Here is a 20,841-nt window from a genome sequence, read left to right on the forward strand (position 1 = left end):
ATTGTATACGCAAAATAAGAATAATCAAAGTTTGCGGGCAAACCTACAATAATGGGAATCACAGTCCGGCACACCCGTGTTATCCTCGACGCAGGAGAAAGCCTTTTTCTGACTTCACGGGCGGGCGTTCATTAAAAACTCAACGAGCGGCATAGCAAGTAAAAGTGGAAAAAAGAACGAGGAATTTCGGAAAGTCAAACAGGACGAAAATGATCACGCCGACCTCTTCCCTTCCTTTTCCGACGCCTCCGAGGAAAAAATCCCGGGACCGGAAATTGAAGCCGTCTTTGCCCGTCGCGAAACCCGTCCAGAGAGATACGCGGGATTCCTGATCGCGGTCTTCAATCTGACGTGAAACAGGGCGTCCATATATGAAGATATACCCGGAACGGGGCGGCGCGGTTATGAGCTGCTTAAGTCCCGCTCCCATATACACGCGATTTGAACCAAGAAATTCAGTAGAAGAAAAAGAAAAGTGAAGTCAAATATGTGCAGCTAACACCCGAACGATCACAAGCAAAACAAAAAAAAAGCAGGCAGGACTGCAGATTGTATTGGCCGCATGCGAAGAGAACCCTATCGTTCACACCTCGTTTGTGCTTCAGAGAGAGAAAAAATAGCAAGAAGACATTTTTTCTTTCTTCTTTAATTTGCTTTTTTTCTATTTGTTTAGACAAATTGTTTTTGAACAGCAGAAAAATATTTACGCAAAGTGGGTGAAGCGGGCTGCACACGTTACTGGCACAATTATATCTTAGGAACAGACTTTTCAGTTTGTATGCATACTTTCTTCAGGATACACGTTGAGTTTGGGTACATACAAATAAAAAGACATTTCACTATAGGTATTCTCTTAAGCCTATCGCATTAGAGGCCTTACAGCATGGCTTAATAAGGCAACGTCACCACAACAGATCCCTTTGACAGTAATCGCGTCGGTCTTGTAGTTTGCGACTAGCATTCCGATACAGTTTACCGCTAATTTTTCAGTATTTTGCCCTTGGTCGATTAAAGAACAAACTGGAATTCAGAGCTCAAGCGCTGTGAAGGTTGGACTGGGTTTTTTTCACGAGTTTTCGAGAAAAAAAAAGTATTATAACTGATCCAGGGTGGTGAACAAGCATCAACGAAAAGCAGCTGAACATGCCGTCGTTTGGACGGCAGGCCAAACCCGCGGCGGAGTCGACGTGGCTGGGTACTCGCCCTATTCACACGAATGCGAGGGGACGAAGCACCCGTAATTAAAGCAACCAGCGAAGAGAATACCACGAAGAAGATCACTCGCACCCACGTACACCGCGGAGAAAGAAAGAAAACGTCTCAGGTCACCAGCGCAAGCAGGACGTCGTGAAAGAGGCCGCAGGTCACAGTAGGCGTTTCGTCGCGACGGCAGAATAAATAAAGACGTCAATATAAGCGGCGAGGAGATGAGGGTCGAGTCGCTAAGAGAAGCCGGAATGCACAAAACGGGAATTGAGGGGGTCGGGCCGACGAGAGCTCAGAAACAGGGATCGAGCGAACCAGAGGAGACGAGACGACTGAGAAATACAAAAAAAAAAAAGAGGTGAAATAAGAAACAGTGCATGTCGCAGACAGCAATAAAGAAAATAGAGACGGCCGACCAGGTCTTCGTGAGTAGAGCGGATAGAGAGGGGGGAGGAGGGCAGCAGTGAGAAGGGGAAAATGCTGCTGCGACACTAAGCAACAACCAAGCCTCAGGAAAGACGCTGAAGACGGCCGCGAGAAGGGGGTTGGGGTAGAGGTGAGGCGCGAGACGCAGGCGTACGCACGTAAGAAAAAGAAAAACGAAAACAACAAACAGCGCACAGCAAGCAACTGCCCTTTCCTCCGCCTGCGAATGGCGAAAGCAGGCGGGGCGATGGCCAGAAGCCCCGCCCCCGCGCCTGGCCCGACCGGCCAATGGGCAGCGAGGAAAAATGGCTTCTCCGGTGTGCGCGCGCGCGCGGGCGAGCGCCCGCCAGCACTCCTTGTTTCGGTTTCCTTTATTCCTTTTTTTTTCTTAGCCGCGGCGCCATTTCAGGCGCGGACCGAGACGCGACGGCCTGACTGACGACGACGATCATGCCGGCAGCGGCCGCAAGCTAACGCGCAAGCGCGCGTGGCCACCCACCCCCTCGAGGGAGAGCGCAGAAGAGAAGGAAGGAAGGGGGAGGGGGGTGAAAAAAAAACGCGCAGTGGAAAAAACGCGCGAAAAAAAGCGCGCCAAATAAAACAGCGCGCAGAAACAAAAACTGCCGAGGCGACAGCAGCACGCATCTGTGTCGCCGAAGGAGAGAAGGGTGGCCAGCCGTGGAAAAAGGTGAGGCGAGAGCGAGATTTGTGAGAGGAGAGAAGGAGGCTGAGGGGGAGGAGGAAAAGGGCAGCGCGCGTGCGTGGCCGCGTGATGACCGGCGTCGCCCGTTTCAGCTATGACGTGGCGCGCACGCGCGAGGTGCTGCCGTGACGTCACCGATGCCCCGTCCGATACACTTTGCCCCCGCCGGGGCTGCGTGGGCGAACCCCCCCAGAGCACGGAATTCGGTACGGGTCTTAAAAGCTGCGTTTGCGCTGCAACGATCGTGCTTAGGTCTAGCAAGTCCATGTGTTTAAATTGGATATCCTTAACGCGTTTTCAGAACAAAAATAGTGGAAACGATAAACATGATCACGCCACAGTCGGAGCGATTGAGCCCGGGTTGCCAATAAGATAAGACAATCTAATACACTCCGTCAATAAAATAAGCAGATTTGCATCAGTTTTCAAACAACCTAATGCGCCCGGCCTAAGTCCTGCAAAAGAAAATGAGTCACCAGAAAAGCGGAAACAAGTGCTAGTTTAGTGTTTCTTTCATAAACAAGAACGTACCCCCAGAAGACAAAATAAATTTCCGCAAGGTGGTTCTACCACACTCCTTAGGTCCTTGCAGGAAAGTGGTATTCACGAAAAAAAATAAACTACGAGTACTACGGCAAAGTGGTTGTCAAGCCTTGTCTGCGGATGACGTGGATTCAAGCATTAAGCGAACCATCCAGCCGAAATCATTGCAGTTCTGAAGAGGAAGCAGCCGACCAGCTTTTGTCGTAGTGAGGGAATTGCAAATAGAAATTCCAGACAGATATTAAGCTTAGCCTCATAAGCATACATACCTCTACAGCTGCCTGAAAAAAATTAGAGCAGTCCAATGAGCTTACATCAATTAAACTAACACATTGAACTAACAGCGTTCCCGCTTCAAGATGCTTATTCATTCGGCCTTGCTATGCCATCGGCTAACCATCCTGGTTATACCTTAGTTGGTAGAGCGACTACCCCGTTCAGGCAGTGGTTCCAGGCTTGATCCCCGGACCACGAAAAATTTTTCTTCAACTGCGAATGTTTCTGAGCAAGTAGCGTAGCTTTATTTTACAGCCGCATGTCCACGCTTGGGTGCGTGCTAATGAATAATTACTCTCTTTTTAAAAAGTATAGAATACACCGCACTCGATGAACGCTGCATCTAAAACAATTAACAGCACTGCGCATTGTCGATAGTCCAATTGAATACTCTGGATAAACTAAAGAAGAAACTTCACCGATGCTGAATTTTTATCCGGACCTTCATAAACGTTTAAGCTTCCGCACGTTCACGGTGAAGGAGAACCTAATAAGATGTTAAGCATCACGACATTTCTCCGCAGTTTGTGAACGCAAATTTGAAGTGAAATTCCTGTGGTGACGGTGCTGATAAGGAACTCTTTAGAAATACCTCGTGGTTGCAAGCTTCCAGGCAGGAAGTATTCAGGACAGGTGGTGCATGTGTAGGTTATTAAACCCCCCTTCCTCATTGATTAATTGAATTCAGTGGAATCTCAAGACACATGTTAATCATATAAGCGTAGAAATCACACTCTACCTGCAGCTCTAAGAGCGAGAGCTAATTTTAAATCCGTTCTCAAATTCTTAACCAAAGATACAAAAAAAAAGAGAAAAAAATCGTTTTGAACAATAGCAACAATAATGATTCCACCAAAGCAAAACGAAGAAAATTTTCTCGGGGTACGGAGACGCTAAACAAAAGCTATCCGATTAGGGGAAAACTAAACCCACCGGGGCAGAAGCGGTAATGAACTGTAACAGAGAACATTAGTTTAGGGAGCACATATGCAAATTACGACCATAGACTGCAGCCAGTCTAGCGACCCAGACACGCGATATAACAAGATGACTCAGATACACCGGCGTAAAATCAAACAAAGACAAACATCATAAAAGAGCGAACTCCGCGACAGTGTTCGCAAGTACCTCTGAACGAAATGATCAACTCACGCTCTATAAAAAGCAAGAGAAGGCGGCCATTACTACGACTACACACAAGCCAGTCGACAAGAAGAAGGCTGTACCGAAACGGTAACCGCAAATGAAGCCACTTAGCCGATCTCCATTCACAGCGCGGGCACATAAAGAAGAGCATGCGCGGCCTTGTACAGGGCTACAAAGTAGGAGGGAAAAGGGCGAGGAATGGGGAAAACGAGGAAAGAAAGGGGGTGTCGAGACGAGGGCTGGAAAGAATCGAAGGACTCATAATTTTCATCACTTCTGCTGTGTACGACGTAGCTTCGCCAGTGCTGCACGGAGTTCTTTTCTCTGCCGAAAAGGAATTCTTTTCTTGTTCCATTAACTATCCCCCCCCCCCCCCCCTTTCTCGTTCTTTCTCGTTTCTTTAACGCCCGAGAAAGAACATGAAAAAGCTGCGCCAATTTCTCCCTGGTTTCGAGCTCAGTATGTTCATGCATACACAAACTGCGTGCCTATATCAGGCATGCGTGCAGAAGCCGCTTGGAGCCTACGAGCCACAGCAATACGCTATAATACGCCACCTCCGTTTCGCACTTTGCATACAGCGTTCCGAGCGTAGGAGGTGGCGTTGAGCGGATGATAATTTTCCCACTCTTTCCCCAACCTTTCGCTTCTTCCCCGGGCAGCGTTAAATGAAAGGAGAGCGGAGAGGCCACCGCTCGCTTAAGTGGTAACAAATTACTCGGTGCTTTATATCGAGAGCGAGTAGCGGCAAGGCGAGAAGTCTTTAGGAAGGGGGAGCAAAAAAGGGTATAAAAGGAACAAGAAAACGGGAGACTGGGAAGCGGCGTCGCTCGCTGCGGTGGTAGGAGCCCAAGTAAAAGGCGACGAAGGCACGTAATGACCCTGGGATAGCCCCTGCTTCATGCAAATGAAGTCTTGCTCGGAGACGAGCTGAGGAGAGACGGGATCGGCTGGCGAAGGCTGCGGGAAACAGTAGGTGACGGGGACATAATGCGGGCATGGAGAGAATGGGTTGGCCCCGGAATGAAATTAGGTGGTCTTGAAATGATGACCACGGGGAGATAAAAATAACAAGCACAATACAAAGTATAAGCAAGTGCACAGAGAGAGGCAATATATGCAACGTAAGAACATAAAAAAAGTTCCTCTTGAGATGAGTATAAGAGAAAACAACTAAAAGCGGAATTGGCACCGGATACGACAACAAGTGCGACAACTAATGCGCAAATACGAAGTCCCGAAACAGCAAATCCATCTCCATATAGCTCATTTGGCCAGTGACAAGCTGTCTATGAAAATTCAACCGAAAACGTAAGACACTTTACTGAGGTTTACTTGGAATATCACATTGTTTTCTTGCAAGGTGTGTCTTGTTAGTGCATGCATTATAACCGACGAAACAGATTACTGACGGCGCGGAGATTAGGCAGCGACAGCGGCGTGTTTATCACACTGGAATAAATAATGGCCAGTTCGTAACTAACACTATGGAGAAATATCTCATTTCAGACATGGACGGATCCAAGGAGCAACCACGCATAATTGAAGACGCAGTTGAAGAAGGTAGATATGTATGGTATACGTGTAACGCGCGATATTCATAATATTTGGGTTCGACAGGATAGATTGGCAGTGCTGCTGTGAGGGGAAGGGGCCAATATGGCCCTACCCGAATCACCACTCTGTAATTATTTAATGCTTGATAAACGTTTTTCCACCACCACCACCACGTTGTGTAGTTTTGCCAAAGCGCTGTGCTGCAGACACTGTTCCGCACCGTGCTGTTTTATCTGTGTGCTGTTCTCTCACCACGCTGTTTTTTTTTCATCTTACTGTTTTTACGTATGCTCTTTTTTTTTTGTTTACTAAGTGCGTGTGCTTTTTCGTAGCCGTGCTGCTTTCCGCAGAGTGTGTCACGGAGCAAATGCGGATTAATGACATCCTTGTCGAAATCAAGAGGAAGAAGTGGGATTGGGCAGGGCATGTAATGTGAAGTCAAGATAACCGAGGGTAACGGAATGGATTCCAAGAGAAGGCAATCGTAGCAGGGGGCGGCAGAAATCTAGGTGGGCGGATGGGATTAAGAAGTCTGCGGGGATACGGTGGCCGCAGCTGGCACAGGACAGGGTTAATTGGAAAGACATGGGACAGGCCTTTACCCTGCAGTGGACGTGGTCAGGCTGATGATGGTGATACTAACGATTACGGTGTTTCGTCGTGTCCCCGTCACGTTAACCTGTTGCACTCGGCCCTACCCTTTCGTGGCCGCACGGTACACACTTAGGCCACAAGTAACCTCGGCAAGTCACCTTCGATGTAGCGCGAACTTCGTTTAATGAGGAGCGGCGAGTTTGTACCATGTTACAAGTTTCTCAAGAAGGCGGAAGAAAATGCAGGCACATCGAACGCAACTTAAAGAAAAAACTGAGCTTGAACCTGCTTCCGCGAGGAAGGAACACTGGCAGGTAAAAAACAAAACAAAAACAAAACATTAAAATACAAAGAGATGGCGTTGGGAACAGGTCAGTGCGTAAAACTGCCCAGGGGCATAAGAATGACTGCAGAGGGAGAGAAAATCGCTGACCGGCAAGGCTTGGCGCTTCTGCATGAGCAGGTAAATCAATCTGCAGTATTCTCACGAAGAGGAAACAAAGAGACCAAGATGAGTGAGAAGATGACCACGAGGGAGTCCATAAGCCAAGGGCAAAGGAGAAATACATACAAAGAGGGAAACAGGTGACGATCCGAAAGGAACAGATACAACACCGTGAAGAAAGAAGTATAAAAAGCAACTAAAGGAACGCTCACTGAGCCGTAAAAGCAGGCGCGAAACAAGAGCGGTGACATCGAGGCTAAAAAGAATAAAGAATTAACGAAATACAGAAAATGCGACGAACCAAGTAAAAAAAAAAATGTTTGGGAAATGTTCGCACCTCTGGCTTCCCAAAAGAACAACGCTGTCCCATCGCCAGTGCCCACACGAACGGTCATCGGCGACTCTTCTATAGCAACAGGAGGCTGAGATGGGACCCTTCGGTTCCGCGTTAACTCGGCCCGTCGTTTAGTTTCTCCCACGCTGCCCAAAGGACCGTGGAGCGAGCGAACACAACTCCGTTGGAAGGCAAGAGAGCTGTCCCATGTCCGAGCCGAGTCCTGCTTTGCGCGCACACGTTCTTGAGCCGGCAAGCAACTGTCTTGTCTCACTTTTGCGTTACTTCGTTTTTGTTTCTGCATTTTGGCTAACACCCGCAGCCTCCTTCTGGATGCTGTGTGCTGGTGACGAGTTCACAATATTGCTTATTCTGTGGTTGCTTTTCATAGCATATAAAGTACAAGGCGCGGAACATTTCATGATGGTTCACCATTATCATCATGAGACTAACTACGCCCACAGCATGGAAAATGCCTTTCCTGTATCTCTCCAATTAACCCAGCCTTCTGCCAGCAGTAGCCTTCCTTTGCTACGCTAGCCTTCTCTTGGAATCCAGTGCGTTACCCTTAACGGTCATCACTTATCTTGCCTTATCTTGCACATGCCCTGCACATGCCAATTTTTTTTCTGGAAGCTGTCTAGTAAAGTCTTCACAACGGTACTTATTTTGCAGGTTAATGGAAGTACAATGACCACCCAGGTGGTGGATAGGAAAGATATAACTATGATCCAGACTAATGAACCAAGCTGCTGAAAAAGTATGGCTACCGCGGTGACTTCGTGGTTATGACGCTCAGCTGCTAACCCGCTAAAGCTCAGGTGCTAAACATAACAGAGGCCATTTTAAACGGGCAAGAGCTTAAAACCAGGACGCCGTTAGGGCGGATATCGCTTGGTAAAATGACGCCGAATAAAATGCTTGATTAGTACCCGCGTTTTGGCTTCTCGCTTCTAAAATTAGTTTTCGAATTTTTGTGCTTATTCAGCATCGTTAAAGAAAATGTACGTACCCTAAGTCCTTTCATAAATATCCGTATATCAACACCAGCACTAGATTCCCTTCGCTTGTGGGTCCTCTACGAGGGGAGTTTTCGGGCAGAAACCGGGTTTAACCACTGTTTAACAAATCTGTCCGGGGGACAAGAATGGAGTAAAAATATGGTTTTATCTGAAAATTAAAGGCTCTCTGCATGCCACGTCAAGCGAAACGCACAGTTTTTACGTGAGCATCCTCGCGTCTGCCTCCGTTCCCGCCTTCGACTCGGCCGAGAGACCGCAGACTCGCTTTGCTTAACGCCGCAACGAAACCGCGGCATCGAGACGGAGGCGGTTTCTAGAAACGCTTAATACCGAGACGCGTTCTTGTGTACACTATATATACACATACAAGGACGCCGTCTTTCTTCTCTGCGCGGCGAACCATCGCAATTCCCTCTCTCTCTCTCTTTTACTGCCTATCTCCCTTGCACTTCTCACAGCGCCCGGAAAGGTTCGGCTTGGGCTTCCCGGCGCCGGATCCAAACGACACGCGGAGTTCTGCACCTTAACGAACCCGGACGGACGGACGCCGAAACCACCGCAAGGCGGCGCAGCTGACGCTTTCCGGGCTCTCTTCGACCCACGAGGGCGCTCGTTCCTGCCGTGGGGACCTGCATGGCGGCGTCTGTTGTCGCGGTGTCGCGCTCTCGTCTCGCCAATCTGCGTCGCTGTATCACGTGGCAAGCTACCTTCCGCACCCCCTCACTGCCTCCTCCTCATCTCATGCATATTCATATTCGTCCCACACACACAAACGCACGACACACAACGGCGTCTTTGCTCGCTGCTTTCAGAAGCCGAACAGCACGTGACAAAGCTGCGTCCCCTAACCCCCCCCCCCCCCCCCCCCCCCGGCCGGCCTGGCTGCATGCGTATGGTACAAACCACGTGCGTCGTTAGGAGGCCTGCGCTGCGGGTGTGGTGGTGTTTTGTCCGCACGACTTTGTCCCTCGCGTATGCTGCTGCTGATCAGTTTCCTTTTTTGCTTATCTGTTATTTTATTACGAGAAGTTGTCGGGGCCGTTGTCGATCTTCTCGCACGAAAAGCACACGGCGTGGCTTGTGTACAATCCGCTTGAGAAAGCGGACGCTTTTCCTTCTTTTTTTTTTTTTTTTTTTCAGGCAGCGATACTGTTGGCGTGGAAATGAGAACATTGTTGTTTTCGTGAGGGAATTTTTGTCGCCGGAGTCAATTCTTACCGCGTGGTGTTCGCATCAGTGCAATTACTACATTAGGCGCCTAGTACAGCGTGTTATCCCATTGATTTGTTTTTGTTCGTTTGTTTATCGCTCAGTTAGCAGTAGCGCAACGCCACGACGACATCTTGGTGCTAAGCTCGGCGCTGTAGGAGGCGTTAAGTCATTATGCGTCGGCGATTTACAAGACCCCGACGAGACCTCATACTAGAGACGAGACCTAAACGACCCGAAAACATTTGACGAAATCTCTGGACGACGTGCTCTGGACAGCTACAAAAATGCCGATGCCTGTAGCCAGTCTTTGTATATAATTTATCTGGTCACTCCGAAAGCAGCCCATTTCGCACCTTTTATGTGACTTCAGGGTTTGCTGACAGAAGTAGCAAGTGAGCGTATCTAAACCAAGTAGTGGCCATACATCAGGACCATGATAAAGAAATAATAACAGGGACACCTAATTACCTTCTTCATCATCATCATCAGCCTGACTATGCCCACTGCAGGACAAATGCCTCTCCCATGTCTCTCCAATTAGTAACCCTGTCCTGTGCCAGCTTCGGCCACCTTACCCCCCAAAATTTCTTTATTTCATCCGACCACCTAACCCTGTGTTCTGGCAATGCGATACCATCAGAAGCTGTCGACTTTACTGGGCGTGATGTCACTTCTCTTATTGTGACGTCATTTCCTTCCAGCCAATGAGCGGTTTTTATGAACGACGACACCTTTTTTTCCGCGATGAGACATTTAATGTAATTGCATTATTAAGAATGAGTTGGATAGGAATAGGCAGGCACTCTCAAGCTACATGATGGCAAAGGGCGGACATGACTTTTTGAGCACAGCGCTGATTGCAAATCAAAGAAAGAGTCCTCTGTCCTGCACTCAATGTAATCTAGCTGATGATGATAACAGTCCATCTGGGAAGTATTCCCAGGCATTACTATTAACCTGGTGAAAGCGCTCCTGAGATTCTTAAGGGACTCGGGGTTGTATTCCCGTCTATAATCTAAGTTTTCTGTGCGCGCCATCTGCCCCCGTGACATAGTGGTCGCTGGACACTTTGAAAACTCATTGCATTGCTGCTCTTTTTTCTTTTTTCCCCTTTGTTCCCCTCCCCAAGTGTAGGGTAGCCAACTGGGCATCGCCTGGTTAACCTCCCTGCCTTTCCGTCCATTTCTCTCTCTCTCTCTACTATTAACCTCGGCGAAAAAAATGGGAGGGAACTCTTGAAGTCCGCGTTAAATAGCGTCAATGGGTTAATGCCCATATATGCGGAATCGGTCAGTCTCTACATTACATTCATAGATCTCCGGGAGTTCTCATACCCCTCCGGGCGCACTGCACTGCGATGGCATGCTGGTGCTGCCACCGGTGGGGCTTGTGCAACCTATGCTGCCCTTTCCGAGTAGCCTCTCTCGACCAATGTTTAACTGGCACCTGCCACGGTGGGCAGTTTGCTCACAATCGGCGGACACGTTGTGATGAAGCCACAAGGTCACGTGACCCAGGTGGCCAACCTGCACCCTAGGTTGCTTCTCTAGGGATTTTTCGTGGACTTTTCGCTCACGGTCAGCGAAGACGAGACGACGCCGGCTTTTCTACGAGACGGGCTCCTTAACGACTTAACGCCGTATTTTAGAGCGACTGTATGCCAAGCTCCCAAAGAGAGACTATAAACAAAAATGCTCGAAATTTTCATCGACGCGGTTCTACGTACACAAACTACGCCTTCCAAGTGCGGCACATACTTCCAGAAAAACGGGAAAAAATGGATGGATACTATGTCAGCGGCGTTGTCTCTAAGCTCTCAGAAATCCTTCTACAGCTTCGAGTGTTGTCCTATAGATGCACATGTGGGTATTAGCACGACCCCCAGCGAATCCAAGCGTCCGTGCGAACAGCGAAAACAGCTCGACTGCATCCTGTGCAAGAGGGGCTCCCCTCTTACTCCCCCACCCTCCGCCCATGAAAAATAAAGAAGGAAAAAAGAAGATAAAGTTCTAGGTGGTATATATGTACGTCCAAAAGCCACCGACAAAAGAGAGATGGGGGAAAGCGCAATCATTCTTAATTTCCCACGCCCGCGAATTATAACGCCCTTCTCAACACCAGCGAAGCATCCAGGCGGCCTCACTCAACAGCCCCAGGCTCGACAGTTCACTGTAATAAACAAGACGCGGAGAATTGCGGCAGCAAGAGCAGCCTGTATACACACGAGGCGGTGCTCTGACAATGAGAACAAGGCTCGCCGACCAGACGCTTTAAATTTGCAGATTTAAATCTGCAGAATAAAAAACTAAATCAGGAAAAAAAGTGCGTCGTTAGCAGCTCGAGCGGGCTAGAACATATTGTTGCTCTTGCTCCTAAGGCGCGATTTTTTCTCTTTTTTTGGGAGAGTGCTTGCTTTGTTGAGGAGCACTCAACAAGGCTTATATGCGCTGTTGCCCGCAAGCGTCAGAAGGGCGACGAGTTAGATTCGGAAACCACGTGTTTGTGTGCACGGTGAGAGGTTGGAGCGGGAGTGTAAACAAATTGGATTAGAAACAAGATGGACGACGGAGGCACGGGAGAGAGCGGCAAGGAAAGGGGGGAGAGTGATGCGGGTGTGATGAGCAAAGCGTAATGAAAAGAGGGCTTTGTACGCCAACAAGAAACTCCGAAAAAAAAAATTAAAACGAAAGACGATCAAAACGAACTAGATACAAACAGGAATAGAATGAAAGAAAAGTGCTTAAAGTGGATTAAGACCTTCGTTACAACTGTAGCGCCATTATTCATTTTTTTTCCTCTCGCAGACACTCAGTCGCGGTTTGTCAAGCTTAACAACGCGTCGGCGGTCGCTGGCGATGCAGGGTCCTGGTTTTGTTTGCCTCGAGTGCATTTATTTAACTGTCACGGGCGCGCGGGCAAACGGAGAAAACGCACTGGAGAGGAGAAAACAAATTAATGCTATTAAATGTGCAAGGATCAGCGAGAGATATATAGCATATGCTCATTTTCGCTACCTGCGGAAACACCGGCCGTATGCACACCTGGAAATGCGATGGAATCCGCCTACGTTACGTACTGGGAAGTTAACAGGGTTTCAAATTGGGCTAGTTGGTTGGGAAGTTAAGCCGGCTTTAAATGCATCTTTGTATTGCTCAGCATAGCTCCTAATGATAGCACGTCTAGTGGAAAAATAGGACAGTGCGGATTCAAAATAGCGTGTAAACCAAGGAGTACGAAGCGCTCGCATGTAATCATGAAAATAAAGTAAATGATGAAGAGAAACTATACTGAGTTGTTGTTGTTGCTGTTGTTGACGTTCTCCAGGTGTCTCGTTTCTTTCACATAGTGCATTACCTGGAATTCGAGACAAACGCTGATAAGTTCCTTTGGCTCTCACTACGTGGCGCATAGCTTTGAAAATTCAAATAGCCTGTTGACGTCATCCGTGACGTAAGAAAAAGAGAATGGTCGAATGGCTGTAGAACAGAAGGTGATAGGCTGCTAGGCTTAGCGCCACTGACTGGGGCGCTGTCTCGAATTCCTGGTAATGGTAGCTATCCCGTTTTCAACGTCGTGTTCATCTCCTCTGCGCTGTCTTCAAAGCAAGGAATGTGTTATTACCGCCGTATACACACCTCTACCACGCGATTTTGAACAGAACCATCTCGAAACCTAGAGAAATTTCTCCCTGTCTGGCATGCGAACTATAGGTCCGAAAATAAGCAAATAAAATTGTGACATTCTGCTATACAAGAATCGTTGCACGAGATATATAAGCCCGACCAGCGATTTTATTCGAATATGGAAGCAGTGTAGCCGCCTACAGCGACCCAGGAGCGTATTTCGTTGCGCAGTTATTTCAGACTGGTTCCCTCCCGGTGCACCTCGTATAATCAAGACGATGTCGCTTATGTTCCGTGTAAGCTACAGACCGAGAATAGTGGTTTATTCCTGCTCTAAAAAGGCAGTAGATTTAGGTTCATCACGTTTGGACTCAGTGACGAAAAGTCCGATGGTAATTGTTCATTGTCACAACACCGTATTAAGTCGTTGCTGAAAATTCAATTCTCCCGCTCTTCCCCCACCTTCGCTGATCAGGGACATGTGTGTGTGTGTGCGGGAAGGGGGGGGGGTGCGTGCGTGCGCGCACGCGCTCGACCGACTTGCAAATAAGACTTCCCGTGAGTACTGGTAGATGGGAGGACAGCTTATAATATTCTGTATACCATTCAGCGGTAGGGCCATCCATAATAATACGGAAATCACGGTTTTCACATGATAACGCGAGGAAATTCCGTATCAAGGCTTTATTGCGTACAGCGAGATCCCAGCACGCACATAGCAAAAGAAGACAGAACGAAAGAGTGAAAGAAAAATGAAGGAACGGCATACAAGCTGTCAACGACTAGTACAGCATATTTATGTACAGAGCCACAAGGAGGCACCAGCACATCATCAATCCATGCGGCTGTATGCAGTATTCTTGTCATCGCACCACAACCGAACAAGGTAATATATACGAAGAGAATACGGATCCTATCAGGGCCGTCTGCAGTCTGAAGAACCATCGCTTTGCGGTATGCACTGCACGGCTCGACAAATCCCATAAAGATGCCTCCTCCGTTATAATTTTTCTCCGCATATATCTCGCAATCTACTTCGCGAGCCGCTGTACAGTGCTTGAAGGACTCGAAACCTGTGCATAGTTCGGCAAGCAGCCGTCGTATGTGCGACGCCCGCGGGTCTCTGAGTGGCCTTTACGTCGCTGAAGAAGGCCTTTAACTGCCCATTACGTAAGTCGGGCGGAAAGGCGCCGAGCATCAAGCCAGGCCCGATTGTTTCGCTCCATATGCCACTAATCCTTTCTTTTGCTCTTATCTTCGCCTTCACGCTCACCGAGAGTACGCGCGCGGTGTCGCCACGATTGCTTAATGAATTCCTCGTTAAAAGGCCAGGAAGGCGCATTTCAAATCACGATTCCATCGACATCGACATCCAACAGAAAGCAAAGAAGGAATTGAAAGAGGAAAAACAAACAAATAAAAGCAAAACAATCAGAAGCAGGAAGTGTATAATCTCACTGCCCTGGAGAGAGATCGAAATAAAATTAAATAAAACAGCAAGCGACCGGCGAGGGGCGCATGAAGGCGATCCGGCTCAATAATAACGAACGGTCACGTTCCGCGCGCGATCACCTCCGGCGATTAGAAGCGGCGCCGACTGAAGAAAAAGCCTAGCAGACGAAAGAAAAAAAGAATGCGAGTACAAAGAAAGAACGAACCAATCAGGAAAAAACAAGAAAACAGACCAGAGCGAGCCGGCAGCAACCGGCGGCGCCGTTCACATTGTGTTTTCGAAATCCTTCAAAGCGCGATGCGCATTCCTGGTCGTACACCTATACACTACGCCCTTCCACGGTTTCCGCTCCTATCACACCTTTCTTTCTTTATCGCTGTTCTATTCGTTTAATTCCTCGCTTCCCTTGAAGAACAAGGGGACGCAACTAAATGCTAAGCTTGCCTGCCTCTCTCTCTTTCCTCTCTCTTTCCCTTTTAGCTTTCAACTCTCGTTTGCAAACTGGGTCACGAAGTGCGGCGCGACTGAGAGGTGTTCGCCCATGCGACGGCGGCAACACGTTTCAACCGAGGCACAATGCCCTTTATATGTTTATATACACTGAGGGCCGGGAGAGAGCCAAGACAAGCTAGCCGGCGAACCAGCACCTAAATATGCCTCTTGCATGGCAACGAGACGCGCGGAAACCGCAACCACAGCCATCAGCTAACGAACAAAAAAAAAAAAATAGAACGGTGAGGAGGAGGAATAAGAGGGGAAAAGGACGCGGCTTTTTGGACTGCGTGGAAGACTAAGCCGATAAAAAGGCGGCATCAACGCTGAGCTCTGGCGCGGAATTAACGAAGACGCCTTGCATTTTAACCACTCCAAACCATCTTCCCTATTCACAGCCTTTGTTCTGCAGCGCGCTTTCGTTAGGCGAATCTCGCTCTCTCTTTCAGCCGTCGTCATCGTCTTCATCTGAGCGACAGTGTTTAGCGCCGTTGGTCGATACTCTCCCCTGAAACACCCTCCCCCATTTATCTCCCTCTGCTTTGCATGCAGTATATGAGCGCGACAAGAACGAAGCGAGCAAACGCAAACGCGCTACTGACGACGACGTCGCTGTAAGGGGAGTGCTATATGCACGGTGTTGCCGCTGGGCGCGATCTGGTATTCTCTTCGGGGAGATGGCGAAAATAAAAAAAAAAGTCCTTTGAGAGCCGCCGGAGAGGACACGACGCCACCGGGGTTGATAGCCAGGCAGGCACACCTAGACGTAGCACTACAGCGGGCGGAGGTTAACCGGGCATATGCCAGCCACGCACGAATCGCCATCTCTCTCTCGCTCTTTCGGGCGGGGGAATAAGTGGAGCGATTCGGGTGGCGATTTGAATTGAAGCGGCCGGCGACGCTCCTCGGTGTAGCCTTGGGTCTCTTTCTCGTGCTCGTGCCGAGAAGGACAACTCAAAGTGCTCCAGGTGAGGAAAAAAAAAAAGGAGCAAAATCAAAACCGAGAACAAATAGAACAAGAAGAAGATGCGAACGGATCTCTGATGTGCCTGCATGTTTTGCTTCCAGTAAAATAAAAATAAGAGGTATGAAAAAATTTAAGACGTTTCGCACTCTTGAGAAAAAGAGGAGGGGGCAATCACTTCATGCCGAAAAAAGCTTTCAGACGCAATCTCGGACTGCTCAGTCAACCCGGAATGGGCGTTATGTACAGTCTTAGTTAAAAGTTTAGAGCCCAGGGGGGTATACTTCTAAGATTGGTTTATTGGGGTATAACGTCCCAAAGCAACTCAGGCTATGAGGGACGCCGTAGTGGAGGGCGCCGGAAATTTCGACCACCTGGGGTTCTTTAACGTGCACTGACATCGCACAGCACACGGGCCTCTAGAATTTCGCCTTCATCGAAATTCAGCCGCCGTGGCCGGGATCGAACCCGCGTCTTTCGGGTCAGCAGCCGAGCGCCGTAACCACTGAGCCACCGCGGCGGGGCGGTATACTTCTAAGCCGCTAGTGGGTATCTTGCAGTCTCTGCGGAAGTCGACCTTCGGACCAGGGCTCCTTTTATCGCCGAGAGATTGGGAACGCAGGGAGTGCATAACGAGCCACATGATGTGGCCCAGGAGCGGATCCCCTGCACTCTAAACTTTTTACAATCTGTGCACATAAAGACTAGTTCCTGCTCTAAATACAAGCGCAATATTACAACGCCATCTGCACAATGGATTTCCTGTCATATGCGACGCCGTCCTACGAGGAATAAGGTCAAAGGCTCTCGAAAGGTGATACTGCAATCTCAACGTTATCAGTGTGCTTCCGTTTCCCCGATTGTCGGTGTGATCAACACAGGCTCACACATCCGAGGGGGTGAATGATTTAGTGAACGAGAAAGTAGAGTGGGCTATGGTGCAAGATATCACGTGAACGAGGTATATACACTGCCGTGAACATTTGTTACATCTATCTCTTAATATGCCCTCTTCTCGGAGCGTAGTCACTGCGGTATGTGAGTAGGTACGTCGCGAAATCGCTTCCGCGTGTTTTACGCCCATTCTGCTCAGCACATCTCGCTATGTATCCAGAAATATGAAGAATGAAAAGGTAAAGAAAATACCCGCAGGAAACGTGTGCAAAACCGCAAAAAGCAAGAATACAAACAACGCCGGCAGGTGCGACTCCTATCGGCACGCGCCCGCTCGGCACCAGCGCTCCTTATCGGTCGGCGATATCGAGGACCCTCAGCCAATTCTTCGCCGCAGCCAACAACAAAGGAAGAGCAGCGAGACAGGAGCGCCCGAGCCGCTCTTCGCTTTGCATCGGGCACAAGGGTGGCGCGAGCACCCTCTCTCGGTACGCCTCCTTATCAGCGCGACCCCTTTGCTACCAGCGCAACACCGGTCCGCGACCACCGGCCCGATAGCGCGCGCACGCACGCACGCACGAACATACACGGAGCTTGTCGCATATATATATACGAGATTCGAAAAGGGCACTGCAGAGAGAAAGGCGGCAGCTTATAAGACACTGCCGCGCTGCTGGGTAGATAACAAAAGGGCGCCCCAGCTGATGACGCTCCGGCGCAGAGGGACGACCGGGCGCGCTCCCTTCTCGTTTTTCTTGGTTATTTTTTTTTTCCTTTTTGTTTTTAAGAACGAGTGGGCCCCGGTCTGTATAAGTGTAAGGATTAGTTGATGGTCCGATCGCATTTTGAGGATAAATGAAACTGAACTCGATGTCGCGGTGGGTCGTAAATTTTCGTTTCCTTATAGCGGAAAGCATCAGTTACATCCTATTTATCTTCCGTTCGGTTAACTGTTACACGATTTTCGGCGACGTTACTTTTTGCCTGGAGAGCGGAAGGAAGGAAGAATGCTGGCATTCTTCTGAAAAGTGCGCAGCAAAAAAAAAGCCGCCCTATGCTGCCGGGTAGATAATACTTGCGCCCTCGATTGCTAGCTGGATAGGTTAAACAACAAAAAAGTAAACGGGGAAAAAAAAGAAACAGCGAGACCTTTGTATTGCGCTGGACATATCCGGATACGGTAACTGTTGTTAGTAATGACGATGGCGATTAAAACGAACAGGACTCGATCGCCCCGATACCGATTCCTTCCTAGAATACGCTTTACCGTCTATATAGTTGCATTTAGTGGGCTTTTAGGCTTAAGGCTCCATTTAATGTCCAATATTCTAGATCAGAAGTAGGCTTGCTCGAACTTTATACGGCGAAGTTCAGTCCGAGCGGAGTTGGCTCAGTCTGGTTCCAAGAGTTGGTATCTTTTTTCTTTCTCATGACTGCCGTTACCTTTAAAGCCCACTTTTAGCAAATCAACGCGCAGTGGATATTGAGAACTTTCCATTTCTAGCTTCGTGGGTAATATGTGTTGTAACGTTCGTTTTTCGCTACGCAAAGCGCCGATTCTCCACACGACGTGAACACTACATTATGCTGCTTTACAATGCACTACAATGGACTACACTGCATACGAATTTATTGCACTGAACTACCCTGCATCACAGTGAGCTGTGCGGCATTGTATTATATTGAGCTTAGTTGTACTGCAGTACCCTACGCAGCCCCACTAAGCACCACTACACTTGCTGCTCTACAGTGGATTACATTGCACAGGAATTGTTTGTACTGCACTACTCCACATCAAAGTGAACTGTGCGACATTGTATCTATTCTGTTGAGCCAAGTTGCTCTGCAGTAATCTACGCAGCCCCACTAAACCCCACAACACTTGCTGCTCTACAGTGCATTACATCGCACAGGAATTGTTTGTACTGAACTACCCTGCACTGCAATGAACTGTGGGGCACTGATTATATTGAACTGAGTTGCACTGCAGTACCGTACGCAGCCCCACTAAACCACACTACACTTGCTGCTCTACAGTGCATTACATTGCACAGGAATTCCTTGTACTGCACTACCCTACATTGCCGTGAAATGTGCGGCGCTGATTATATTGAACTGAGTTGCACTGCACTACCCTACACAGCCCCACTGAACACCACTACACTAGGCTACACCTGCTGCTGTACAGTGTTTGTACTGCACTACCCTGCTTTGCAGTGAACTGTGCGGCACTGCATTATATTGAGCTTAGTTGCACTGCAGTGCCCTACGCAGCCCCACTAAACCTAGCTACACTTGCTGCTCTACAGTGCATTACACTGCAAAGGAATTGTTTGTACTGAACTACCCTGCACTGCAGTTAACTGTGCGGCGCTGTATTATATTGAACAGAGTTGCACTGCACTACGCAGCCCCACTATACCCCACTGCACTAAGCTACACTTGCCGCTCTACAGTGCACTACACTGCGCAGGAATTATTTGTACTGCACTGCCCTGCATTACAGAGAACTGTGAAGCACTGAGCTGAGTTGCACTGCAGTACCCTACGAAGCATCACTAAACCCCACTACACTACACTCAACTACACTGCACTAGACTACAATGCACTGCACCATTACAGTTCACGCACACTTGACGCTCTCCGACCTTTCATTCAGCGATTTCGCTTCTTGGCGCCGAAACGAGCGCGCCCCGCAGGCGGGCAACAAGGTATCGATGCAGTGCGCATCTCCCTCCCAGCTCCCGTCTCGACGCACGGGCACACACACACGCCCTTTAGCTTTCGCGAAGGACTCGTCTTATCTCCCGCACGGTGTTTTCTTCGCTCCGTCAGCAGTAGGTCACTTCGGCCCCAAAAGCCCTCCTCCGATTGTATCTGTGGCACGCGGTACTTCTCTTCTTTGTGTGTGTGTGTTTTTCGGCCTTTCCGTTCGAGGTGGAGAGGTGGTACACACCGGCGCTTCTGCCGAGAGAGAAAAGATATGCGGAATTGAGAAGATCTGGACCACGCGCGTGTGTGTAAGGGTCTCAGAGAGTTGGCTCTGTAGAATCGCTTTTTTTCTTTCTTACGGACATCTCCCCCGGCCCAGTGTAATATATGTATATGCACAAACCGTTGCGCGATATATAGACGCGGCAGTTCGCTTCAGAACCGGCAAGGTTCGGAACAATGGGAGAGGATGTAGACCTGGTAAAGAAGCTTGAGCAGAAAACAATACAGAAAGAAATGCGAGTTTGCATATCGGCGCTCAGATCCGACGGTGCTTAATGTTTTTTCCCTCTGAATTTAATCCCGAAGCTCCTACGAATTCTAAACGGCTGAGAGCCCGATGTTGTGTGTGTGCGTTTCATTCGTTGTTTATTTTGACGTCGTAGGAATAGACGGAAGGCATGAAGTTTACAAGACGTACGTCATTCGGCAGCCGTGGGACGGTAACCCTCGATAACAAACTTTCAAGGTAAAAGCGGCTGCGTACAAAGGTGAGAGTCCCGTTCAGCCTCGCCTTTTCCAATGCACATGAGGCAGGGTTTTATTCAGACTAAAAATCCAACTTACCCAACGCAAACTATCCTGTTTCACCGTTTACTTCGTTGCCGCTACTGTTTTCTGTTCGCCTATTATGCTGCTCGCATGCTGCTCATGATGAATACAACTATGGTTCTACGGCTTTTAACACAAATATGTTGCACTTCTGACTTCTCGCCGCAATTTTTTGCTGTCTTTTCCAGATTCAAGGAACGGCATTTGTGAAGGGAAGGTTCGCTAGAGCAAAGTATAAAGTTAAAAGAAACTGCGCAGTCTGCTCATCGATCACTAAGTCATCGGCCAGACATACACCATTACTTTCCTTCTTTCTACGGCACAGCTTGGTGAAACCAATTTTACGAAGCGGTGGCAAATGGTGCGCGTCCATTAAACTGCACAAAGTTTTGTTTTTGTTAGCATAAT

The 20,841-nt window shown here is 48.6% G+C and overlaps 1 protein-coding gene across 3 annotated transcripts in view; it reads right to left on the bottom strand.

The window, feature by feature from the left end:
* The window catches only part of Cph (BCL11 transcription factor chronophage), a 542,370-nt gene that overhangs the window by 52,756 nt on the left and 468,773 nt on the right, over positions 1 to 20,841 (bottom strand). The window lies entirely within an intron of this gene.

This window comes from Amblyomma mixtum, chromosome 8 (genome assembly GCF_055824585.1).
Source record: "Amblyomma mixtum isolate Tamu chromosome 8, ASM5582458v1, whole genome shotgun sequence".
Lineage (NCBI taxonomy): Eukaryota > Metazoa > Arthropoda > Arachnida > Ixodida > Ixodidae > Amblyomma > Amblyomma mixtum.